The following is a 10,272-nucleotide window of genomic DNA, read 5'->3' as shown; positions in this document are numbered from 1 at the left end:
TCGATCTGGAACACTACGGCAAAATCTTAAAGCTAATCAGAGTCACAGCTCGGGTTTTTCAGTTCATCGCCAGAACCAAACAACAAAGCAGCAAATTGGGACCCCTCATATCCGACGAGCTTAATCAAGCTGAACGATACTGGATATGTTGGGAGCAAAAAGGGATTCTCAAAAGAAGTCACGTGTGCCGCCCACGGAACACGAATTACCCCCAACTCCGCTTTCAGAATGTTCACTGATGATTGACAGAGCTGGCATTTTAATAAAGAGTTCAGGGAAGACCACAACACAGCCAACTTTGGTGTGGCTTAAAGCAAACAACTATAACAAAAGCGTAAATGGGCATTTGAAAAGGTTTATGATAGAAACCATTTTGTGAACCCGGTGTGTAAACACTACTCACAGGAATATGTCATGACTGCATGATTACATTACAATAACCATGTGCTTCATTAGTAAAGGTACTTTTTCGGATAGTGGTGCATGGAAGCTTTACCTAGCGCATATATGCGGCATACGTAAACAAGCAACAGCTGCAAGTGAAATGACCACGAAAACTAGTCCCAAACGGAAGCAGCATCTCGCATGAAGCACACATCACGTAACAAGGCAGTGTTGAACGCGAAAAAAAAAGCACAGCCTGGACACACACTGCAGTTGCTGCACAAAGCACACTTGCCACCACATCACGCGGCCACTAGAATAGGCGAACTAGCGGAGCACTCACGACGCTGGTTTGGGAACGCTGCAGTCCACCAGCGGCACTAAAGCACTGGGAACACCCTCACATTTCAAAACGCACAAACACCGCCACACATCGCTACCAACTGCGCAGATATACAACGGGAAAGTTATGTAAAAGGTGCACCCCTCGGTTGCGATGTGTTTCTTGCAGTATCGGAGCTAGCGGCGCCGCAGCTTCACAGACACACATTCAACTCCGGGAGAACTGCGACGCACCACACACGGCTGATCGCGAGAGCCGAACTTCGACACGTCACACATCAAACAGATAACAGCACGCACTGTAAAAAAATTCCGTCAATTGACGGGAAAATCTGAACGGAACATGCCCCGCTTGGGGGCGTTGAAAGGAAATTTATCGTGTTTCTTCACAACGGGAAATGTTCCATCACTTCACGGGAAAAAATGTACGGTAGATGTCCTGTTGAGCAGTATTGACGAGAAGTTTCCCATTTTTGTCCATAACGGGAAATGTCCCGTGAAATTCCGTCAATTCATGGGAAAAAAGTGTACGGAATTCGTCCCGTTTGGCAGTGTTGCAGGGAAATTTCTCGTTTTTGTCCATAACAGAAACTTTTTTCTAAAATTCCGTCAAGTTACGGGAAAATGTAAGGAACATGTCCCGTTCAGCAATGCTGCAGGAAAATTTCTCGTTTCTGTCCATAATGGTAAACGCCCGCTGTAAAGAAAACTGTGGTAAACAGAAAAACGTGAAGGTGATTTATTGCTGTGCCCTTCCTGTAATTTCTAAACTGGGCAGTTTCAGGATTACAAAAATGTCAAAAAAATCGGGGGGGTTCCATGCCAGCCTAGTATATCTGATCATGCTTTTTCACCATATGCATGCACGCAGGCACAGCCTGTAGCTCTGCCTGCAAAAGACTCTGACACAGGAGTTGGGTTGAACACAAAATACATACAGTTTATTTTTTACAAACTGAACCCTCTGCCTTGTTCCGTGGCATCACCTAAAAAGGGAGAGAAAAAAATAAGAGCAATTAGCCACTTGACAAAATTTTTAACCTAAAACTCAATTTATTTGCATTACAACTTTCTCTGCTCCATGAACAGAGACACAGAGAAAGCAGTGGTAAAAAAAGCTGTAGTGACAGCTTGACAAGGCTGCAGCACACAGCAGTACGCACTGGTGCTCTTAACTTAAAAGCAGTAGTGCGTAGAGCACGCACTATGCTTGTTATAGCTGCACAGCACAGTCTGGCGCTTTGGGATTGTCTCGCATGACACTGGCCAATTGGCATAAACGACGTGACCCTGTTTGTTGAGCACACTCAATGTTTCACGAAATGATTGCTGTCAACCATTACAAAAATAAACCAGGTGCAAATCCGGTGAAAAACAGAGCAAGTGTAGACAGCAATCCTGAGTGGCATTGTGGCGCAATCTAGGAGAACTGTCGGTAAACAAGGCGTTCCGCTGTACACCGCAGCCTCAGTCAGGCTACTCATGTTCGCTTAAAGACTTGCTCTGGACACACAATCACAGACAGCACGAAACACGCGATTCAGCGGGAGAATGAAACTTTTGTCTTAAATTGTTCAATTTCTCAGTGAATTACGCATTGTTTGCTGCTGGACAAGTGCTGGGGGCACTATAAAACAATAATCTGTCAAATAAAACAAACACATTTTGTCTTCATGGCTCCTTTAAATCAACTACTCAACCAATAATTGTATACAATGAAAATTATTATCACACCACCTTTCAGGAAAAGGTCCTTGGTTAGCTCCCTATAAACTTGCGTTATAGACGTGATGAAAAAAAATTTTATAAGTAAATATTCTTAATGTGGGAAAGAATACTTTGAAGTACCCGAAACAAGTTGACAGAATTTAAATTGGAATGAAAAACAGAATTATACAGTAGCATTTTCACAGGCTTGAGGCAATGTACCGGGTGAGCGAGGTATTTGAGGACACCATTCCTTATCGCCATAGACACGAGCAGGCTCATCATATATATTTAGGTGTATGGCTTCTTATACGCCGACCCCTTATGCTTCATACTGTGCAGTTTGTTCAGAGATGGAAGTGTACAAGTTGAAGCAGGAAATAAAATGCCCCGCAGTCCTCATTGCGCACCACAGCGACTTTGAAAATGCTACCTTTCTGAAAGGAGCGCAGTTTACAAAGTGCAGACGGAGGTGGTGTGTTGTGGCTATGACATGGCAGGTGTAATGAAAAGGAAAAAGCACAGTCAGCGAACAGACATCGTCAGAACCCCTTAATTTCTCCGGCGGTGGTGCTATCCATCTTTCACAATGAGGGTGATGGCATGCTAGCACACTTTTTTGCAGGACTCCGCGTTAACGCTGACGGTTACGTGGATGTGCTTGCTACTGTTGTAAACCTATGGATAGAGAGTGTTTCAAAAGAAAGATCACGTCTTTCATCAAGATGCAGCTCCTGCCCACACCGCCTGCGTCATCCAATAGTGCCCGGCTGACGTCTGCGACCCCGTCACTCCCAACTTGTGGCCTCCTAGCTCTCCAGATTTAAATCCTCTTTACTACTATGTCTGGAAGAGAAGCCAACAAAAGACCGCATAATACAAAATACTGGCTGAGGGCTGCCATTTTTAACTCAACGGCCAACAACTCTAAGGGGCACCAGATCCGTGCATGCAGCCGTTTGTGTGAAGCCGAATCGAATCACTTATTGCTGCCGATGGCGGATTCATTGAGTAATTATGGAATTAAACCATTATTGAAGTACTTCGCAAAGTTTGGTGAAAATATGTCTGATTTTGCTGGAGATATTCTGCTGTGCCTGACGGCAACGTTCTGCCACTTTTTACCGTTGCACCAAAATATTAAACAAACTGCCGGTCTTGGATTGCTTTATAGTTTATTCACTTGGCCAGGCAAGCACTAGGAAATAATGCCGCCAGAGGTTGCATAATCAACTGCAGCTCGGTAAACAACCGTTTAAAGGCTGGTTTGAAAATAAATTTATTACTGCTAAATTAAACGTTTTTCAGGCAACCTTTTTTTCAAATGCAGGAATTTTGAAATATATATTTATGTGCATCCTATTTTCCAACTAGTCGGGTGATCCTGTCTTATAAGCATACTGTGCCTACGATAATGCAGCATATTGCCACACCTAATACTTCAACTAAATGCTTGTCTTAAAACTCATTCTGTTTCAATTGGGAACTGTTGTTGGCAGCCTGCCTGGCTGCAAAGGCAGAGTGAAAAAGTGGTTTGGGTGTCTTATGGTCTGTTTAACAAATATTTGGTTTATCTGGAAGACATCTTAAATACAGCACCCACAGTCGTAGTGCATTACCATAATATTTTTTTGTCAAAAGGCTCCTGGTAAGTCAAATACCAAATAATGCGGTCAGTTTTGTAATCCAAAAGCGTTGAGTGGTGATAATTACAGTAGACTCTCGATAAACGGAACTTCAAGGGACCGGAAAAATTAGTTCCATTTAACAGGAGTTCCGTTTACTGAGATAGATGTGTAAAAGTGCACATTTGTGTGCGTACGCACTCTTCATACCATTTCGCAGAACTCTAAGCACTAGAAGGTGAATGTAGCTGATAGTTTTTTAGAAAGCAAGAAAACTAAAAAAAGGTTTAGGCACAGCATTCACAAAGTTGATTTCGCAATAATTAGTTGCTGCGCACTACAAAATGCATCAATTATTTTTGTTTGAGTCCTTGAAACTGCGTCTTCACGGAGGCTAGAGGCCTCAACTTCGTGAGTATTACGAGCCACCGAATGTAGAATACGGCAACGCGGTAATGAAGCGTGAATAGCACCACGATGGCACAAACAAGGCAGGAGCTGAGCCCTATAACCTCAGCGTCTTGAATCGAGACCAAACGACTGGAACAAGAACTGCGATGTTGCATTCGTTGCGCTAACACGGCTGACCACTATAATGAGACGAGGCTTACGAGGCCAACGAGGTAAAAAAAAAACATGGAGGAGAAAAAAACAAAAAACAAAAACGAAACAACCGGAATCGTAAAAAGCTGCTTCTCATGCCGATGGGTTTCACAAGATATTCCATTTCTAGTTCCGTTTACACAATGGCGCAGAAATTCTAGTTCCGATTACCGGGAGTATCTTTTCGTTATCTGAATACAAAACCAACCAACTTACAGGCTACTGTTCCGTTTAAGCAAGAATTCAGTTTAACCGATTTCCGTTTATCGAGATTCTACTGTACTTGAAAATGGCAAGACAATGAATAGATACCAGAAGTTTTGGAGAATGAAATGTTGGAAGCAGTTTTTTTGTTTTTCAGTTACATACAAGTTTATGTCAATTATAACTTCTAGGTTTGATGTACTCCTGCTAACCAATTACAAATAATGCTAATTAAACAACTACTGAAACACAAAATGCAAAATCTGCTTCCCTTATCGGATGGTTTACACATACAGCTTCACAGTGCAAAAGAAATTATCTTCCTAGCTGCACTACATCCTGGTATGTACCTCTTGAGAATTTTGTATCCCTGCGATACCACTCATGGAGAAAAAGTGGGGAATTATGGGAAAATCATTACTTATTTGTTGAAATCGGGCTTCTGTGGCTTTTATAAGTACCTTGTACTGTTCCACGTACAGAATTTTTGGAGGAAAAACTGTGCAAATTAGGAGAGAAGTGATACCTAAAAAAATGCTTTTTTGGGCAATTTTTTTGGTCCCAAAGACCCACGTGCCCCCTTAATAACGAATGCTAGCTGGCAACAATTGTACAAAATTCAAGCCCTAACGCAAGGTTTTGGGAATTTGGCGAGGTGCGAGATAAAAGCTTCGATACCACATCGTCCTCAACTGCAGCGAAATGCGCGCCAGAGATTCAGGACTGATTTGCCCCATCATCGAAACTTTTTCTAAAAATTTGTTGTATATAGCCAGATCGTTCTGGTGCACTGCCCTACGCGCTTGCATTCGTTGTGCATCTTTTTTTTTTTTTCCGACAGTATGCCCGTTGGCATAAATACTATGCTACAGGTATAGGTTAACTCCCGTTTCGCATCTTGTTTACGGCTCGGAGTTGTAGGAAGGGTGAACAGTGCAGTCCAGCATTCTGAAGGGAAAAAAATCCTGGCTACTCCTTACGACAAGGCATCTGCAAACCCACGAATCATGCAGGGAAAAAAAAACTGCCTCAAATATTTTTGCCAACACAACGCCGTAAAGCATTGTTTTCGTTGGGAAATGCGTTGTGAGCGTGGCAGTGCCGCCGTGCAGTCAAGGGGCCAGTGCATACACACCATAAGCTATTATGTTCTTTTTTTTTTAATCTGAGTTTTTATGACTTGAGCCAGGCCTGTGATTTTTGCCACACAGTGGTCGCCAATTATTTTGGGCACCTAGGTGGGGTAATATGACCCCTTGAGCCAGGCCTGTGATTTTTGCTAAACAGTGGTCCCCAATTATTTTGGGCACCTAGGTGGGGTAATATGATCACTTAAACAACACAAATACACCCACTGTAGCAGGGAACCGAGGAGAACACAGCTCAGTAAAACAACAGCTTTCTTACTGAACAACCCAGGTTATTTTAAGCTTTTTTTTATCCAGTCCAGAATTTTTATACAAAAGCTATCAGAACTGCAGAAATTCCTGCTCTACAGCTTGACTGAATAACCGGGCAGACACGTTACCTGTGAAAGAAAATTCATTGAAAATTAAAAAATTAAATCTGCACTACAGTCCAAGTTTACCAAGAAAGTAGTGGGCACGAGTAGAAATTACTTCAGCACCAAAGCACGCATCAAACAGGAAACCAAAGCTAGGCCTCCTGAAAATGTGCCTCACCTCTGCAGAAATCCCACTGCTGTAACTGCTGGCTCAGCATGCTCCAGGTTGAGTACTCAGTACAGAAGTAGCAGCAGGCAAGTTGCCTCCCGGAAGTTGATCGGCTCCGTGAATAGCACCTCTTGCTCGCAAAAAGCAGCAGCGCCGCTGATAGATGCTTCCTGCAAGCAACCGAAAAAATGTGATAAACCTTGCCTTTCAAGGTAACCAAGTGGCAGCATTTGATTAAAAATAAATTTGGGGCTCAGCGCTGGGGCAACGGGATGCTATAGTGCAATGCTATAGTGCAACGCCAAGTGCACTGAAACATTAGACCTCTTGAAAACTACTTCCATTTAGTCTGCCTCAAAAGCAAGATACAAACGACCATTAAACGACCATCAAAAATCGGCGATTTTGAAACTGAAAATTGAGAAGAGCGCGGTCATTACAGCCAGGCTGGTGACATTGCAGCCGGCAAACGAGCGGCCAGCCAACGCAGAGCAAACCTGCACACAACCACGCTGCACTCGCAGCAACTATAGGGGAAGCACGCCCAGCGGATCTTGACTAATTACCCTAGCTGGCCGGAGGACCAAGACCAAGCACCTGATTGGTTGCAATGTCGCTTCCGCTTCATGGCTGTTTGCGCAACCTGCTGGCAGGCGCAGCGTCGTCTGCGACGGAGAGTTTTTAAGCAGTTCCAACTGATTAACAAGGCATTTCACGGAGCTACCAGTCATGTCCCACTTGGTTCGGCGATATGTACTGTAGCGAAATGTACTGCATGTCAAAAATAAATTTGGCCGAGGCGAAATGTGAGTGCAATTGGCCTTTGATTGGCCCACCTAGAGTTTTTAATGTACACACGACCTCTAATACCTCACCTTCATCATAAATACGTTCATCATAAATACGGTAGTTACAGCTAGGTACTAAACCTGTGACTTAGATGCATATTACCAGCGAAAAAACAGACAGGGACGAGGAAAGAAGCAGACGGGACACTAGCGAGTGTCCCGTCTGCTTCTTTCCTCGTCCCTGTCTGTTTTTTCGCTGGTAATATGCATCTAAGTCAACACCAACTAGCCCAACTTTCAGACTAAACCTGTGACCTTGTGCACAGCAGCAACATGCCTCAGCCAGTAAGCTACTGGCAGGTCAGTACCATTCTGAGTGGCCTGAAGCAGGTAAACAGGCATAGAATTCACCAATAAAAGCAAGTCTCCAAAAAGAATTTTAAAAATGTAAATAAATTATGGTGTTTAATGCACTAAAGGTACACCTGGCCTATGGGGTGCTCTTCAGAGGGGGGCTTCGGACTACCTTTGACCACCCAGAGATCTTTAACGTGGTTCGTCTTAACATAGTGATTGTTCACACGGTTCCTGATAATGTACAGTCACAGACAACATAAGATGAAATGACAGCACGGCAGCCAAGAGATACGCTATTTAGTAATTGCGCAGGAAAATAAAAAGAGGGCAAAACAAAGTAAATATCCCATGTGCCACCGAAGTATATCTACGGGTGGCCATTTATGTTATTCTAAATGTATTTTGCTGGAGCAAATACCAAATAAAGTAGCTCGTGATAGCTGTTGCTGCACATGTTGCTGGCGCTGTAGCTTGAGCAGAAGCAGTGCAAAATTCTCAGTGAAAAGGTCCACATCTCTGCACTGGCTGTCACTGGGCTCCTGAATCAATGCGAATGGGTAGGCCCTGTGGCAGTTTCAAGTTTATTCACTTCTTCCAGTCTGTATAAAGTGGTCCTATTACAATATCATTGTTTAGGTCATCAGACTGCAGTTTTGTGTCCTTTGCTTCTCTGTGGCACCTAGGCTCGAGGGGTCATAAACGGGCCAGCTGACCTCAACATGCTGACACAGCCCGAGGAAGGACGCACAACAGACGCGGTCCCATTCTTGCAGTGATCCACAATGTGAGATGTGCTTCATACGTGTTGACTAGTGGCTCCCACATGCCAGCATAGAACACAAGAAAGCAGCATTGTCTGTTTGCCCATCCTGTTTTTTGTGGTGTCTGAAGATGTGGCTCATGAAGGTTTCATATTTCCTGAAAACCACACTGTGTGAATTGATGGGACATAGCATACACCCCCCAGCACACTGCTGTGAAATGCCAAAGGTTCAAAGTTGGAGAGCCTCGCGGAAAAGGTCTGTCTACACCAGCTGCACCTTTTTATCCTGCAGTGTTATCCGGAAATGACACTATCAGTAAAATGTAAATATCCCTGCAGCAATCATTCCTTCGTCTATGTTCTGCACGGAGAAACGTTTAGCTGCGTAGTTACATTAATGAACATCTGTACTCGTATGACCGCCACCTTTAACACAGAAAAAAAAAATGTGTTCTGTGAGCTGCGCCTTCTACGGCTGAATGAGCTTTGCAAAATCAGAACTGGCATCCAGCCTCACTCCCACAAAGGATGTGCGAGTATAATTTATGAAGTAACAGCGAATACTCGCGGCAGCTTCGTAAGCGTACTTCTCAAAGAACTTTACACTGCAATCAGAACTGAACATGCATGCGGCGCTCGGACAGTGTTCCTGGACTGCGGAAATGCCGCAGAAAACTACGTGATAAAATGGCCAGCTAGGTTTGAACTGGACGCCAGTAACAACCTACGGCTGTTCAGAAACGCCGACCAACGTGAGATGCTCTCCCGCGCCAGATGCACTCAGCGCCATAAGCGTGTGATAGTTGGCAAGTCGTGTCAGACTTTCGCCGTGCCAGGCCGCGCTGTCGTGCGAGCATGCAAAGCCCGTGAATTTGCGCTTGCACTAAGATGGCCCTCCAAGATCAACATCGAGTGGTAAGACTTCAAAGAAATTGTAAAAGAGAGCTTACCTTCTCGAAAAGCACGACGGGTGTCTCACGGCGACGTTTCACACGCCGCGTCGCACATGTTGCGCTGAAAGAGTAAACTCATTAAACGCGCCCTGTGACGCATCACTTAAAATAAAAGCAATAAAATGACGCTTACCTGCTGTCACGCTATCTGTCGACCAAGCGATAACTCCGAACGTGCGAAAGATCACATGAAAATGCCGCAAAAGCGGCGCGAACAACGCACTCCGCGCAGAGAAAAGGAAAAACAACACAAACAGTCTAACCGTGTGCGATGGACGAATGCGGTACCGCGTGCATAGCAGCCAGCGAGGAGGTGCAGTAAGCAGCGTCACCATGATTGCAGGCCACGTTTGAACATCGCCTCCTTTAAAGGAGGCGATGGTTTGAATTTTGAGTCTGCTGCACGGTTATTGCAAACAAACAATACATTTAAGAAGTCTCAAAAAAAAAAAAAGCAATCTGCGTGTGAGACATTTGATTTTGTGATTATTGTTTAGTGTGGAATCACAGAATAACAGCAGGGACTTCACAAAATTGGCGCTGAAAACTTTGAAAGTGCAGTATTTTATGTTTAATGTAACCATAGAAACATGAAAAATGGCATTGACTGAATCTATCTCTCTCTCTCTCTGGCTAGTGCACTTAGTACTGAAAAACTGACATTACGAGACTTTCGAAGTAATTTATTACTATGCGAAAAGAAAGTTGCTCCGACGACATTATTTGGCTGCGTTAAACTCGATGCGTTGAGGAAGTGGGTGCAGATGGAATGAGAGTGTATGAGAAAAATGTGAAAGAAAGACGGTATTGGAAAGCAGTGGTTCAGGCGGCGCTGGCCCCTAAGCCATTGCTGCCTGGGAAGGCGTCGGGAAG

At 44.1% G+C, this 10,272-nt stretch overlaps 1 long non-coding RNA gene across 1 annotated transcript; it reads right to left on the bottom strand.

Moving 5' to 3' along the window:
* Positions 1–1,640: 1,640 nt before the first annotated feature.
* Positions 1,641–9,830, bottom strand: LOC144151395 (uncharacterized). The gene is made up of 4 exons (XR_013318862.1): positions 9,533–9,830; positions 9,397–9,460; positions 6,548–6,708; positions 1,641–1,712 (listed from the first exon to the last, which is right to left on the bottom strand). It is a non-coding gene; the product is annotated as an uncharacterized LOC144151395 (long non-coding RNA).
* Positions 9,831–10,272: the final 442 nt, after the last annotated feature.

The sequence above is a fragment of the Haemaphysalis longicornis genome, unplaced genomic scaffold (assembly GCF_048455015.1).
Source record: "Haemaphysalis longicornis isolate Haplotype H1 unplaced genomic scaffold, Haemaphysalis longicornis Haplotype H1 scaffold_9, whole genome shotgun sequence".
In the NCBI taxonomy this organism is placed as follows: Eukaryota; Metazoa; Arthropoda; class Arachnida; order Ixodida; family Ixodidae; genus Haemaphysalis; species Haemaphysalis longicornis.
Note: the sequence above shows the minus strand (reverse complement) of the source record. Positions and strands in the feature narration are given on the sequence as shown.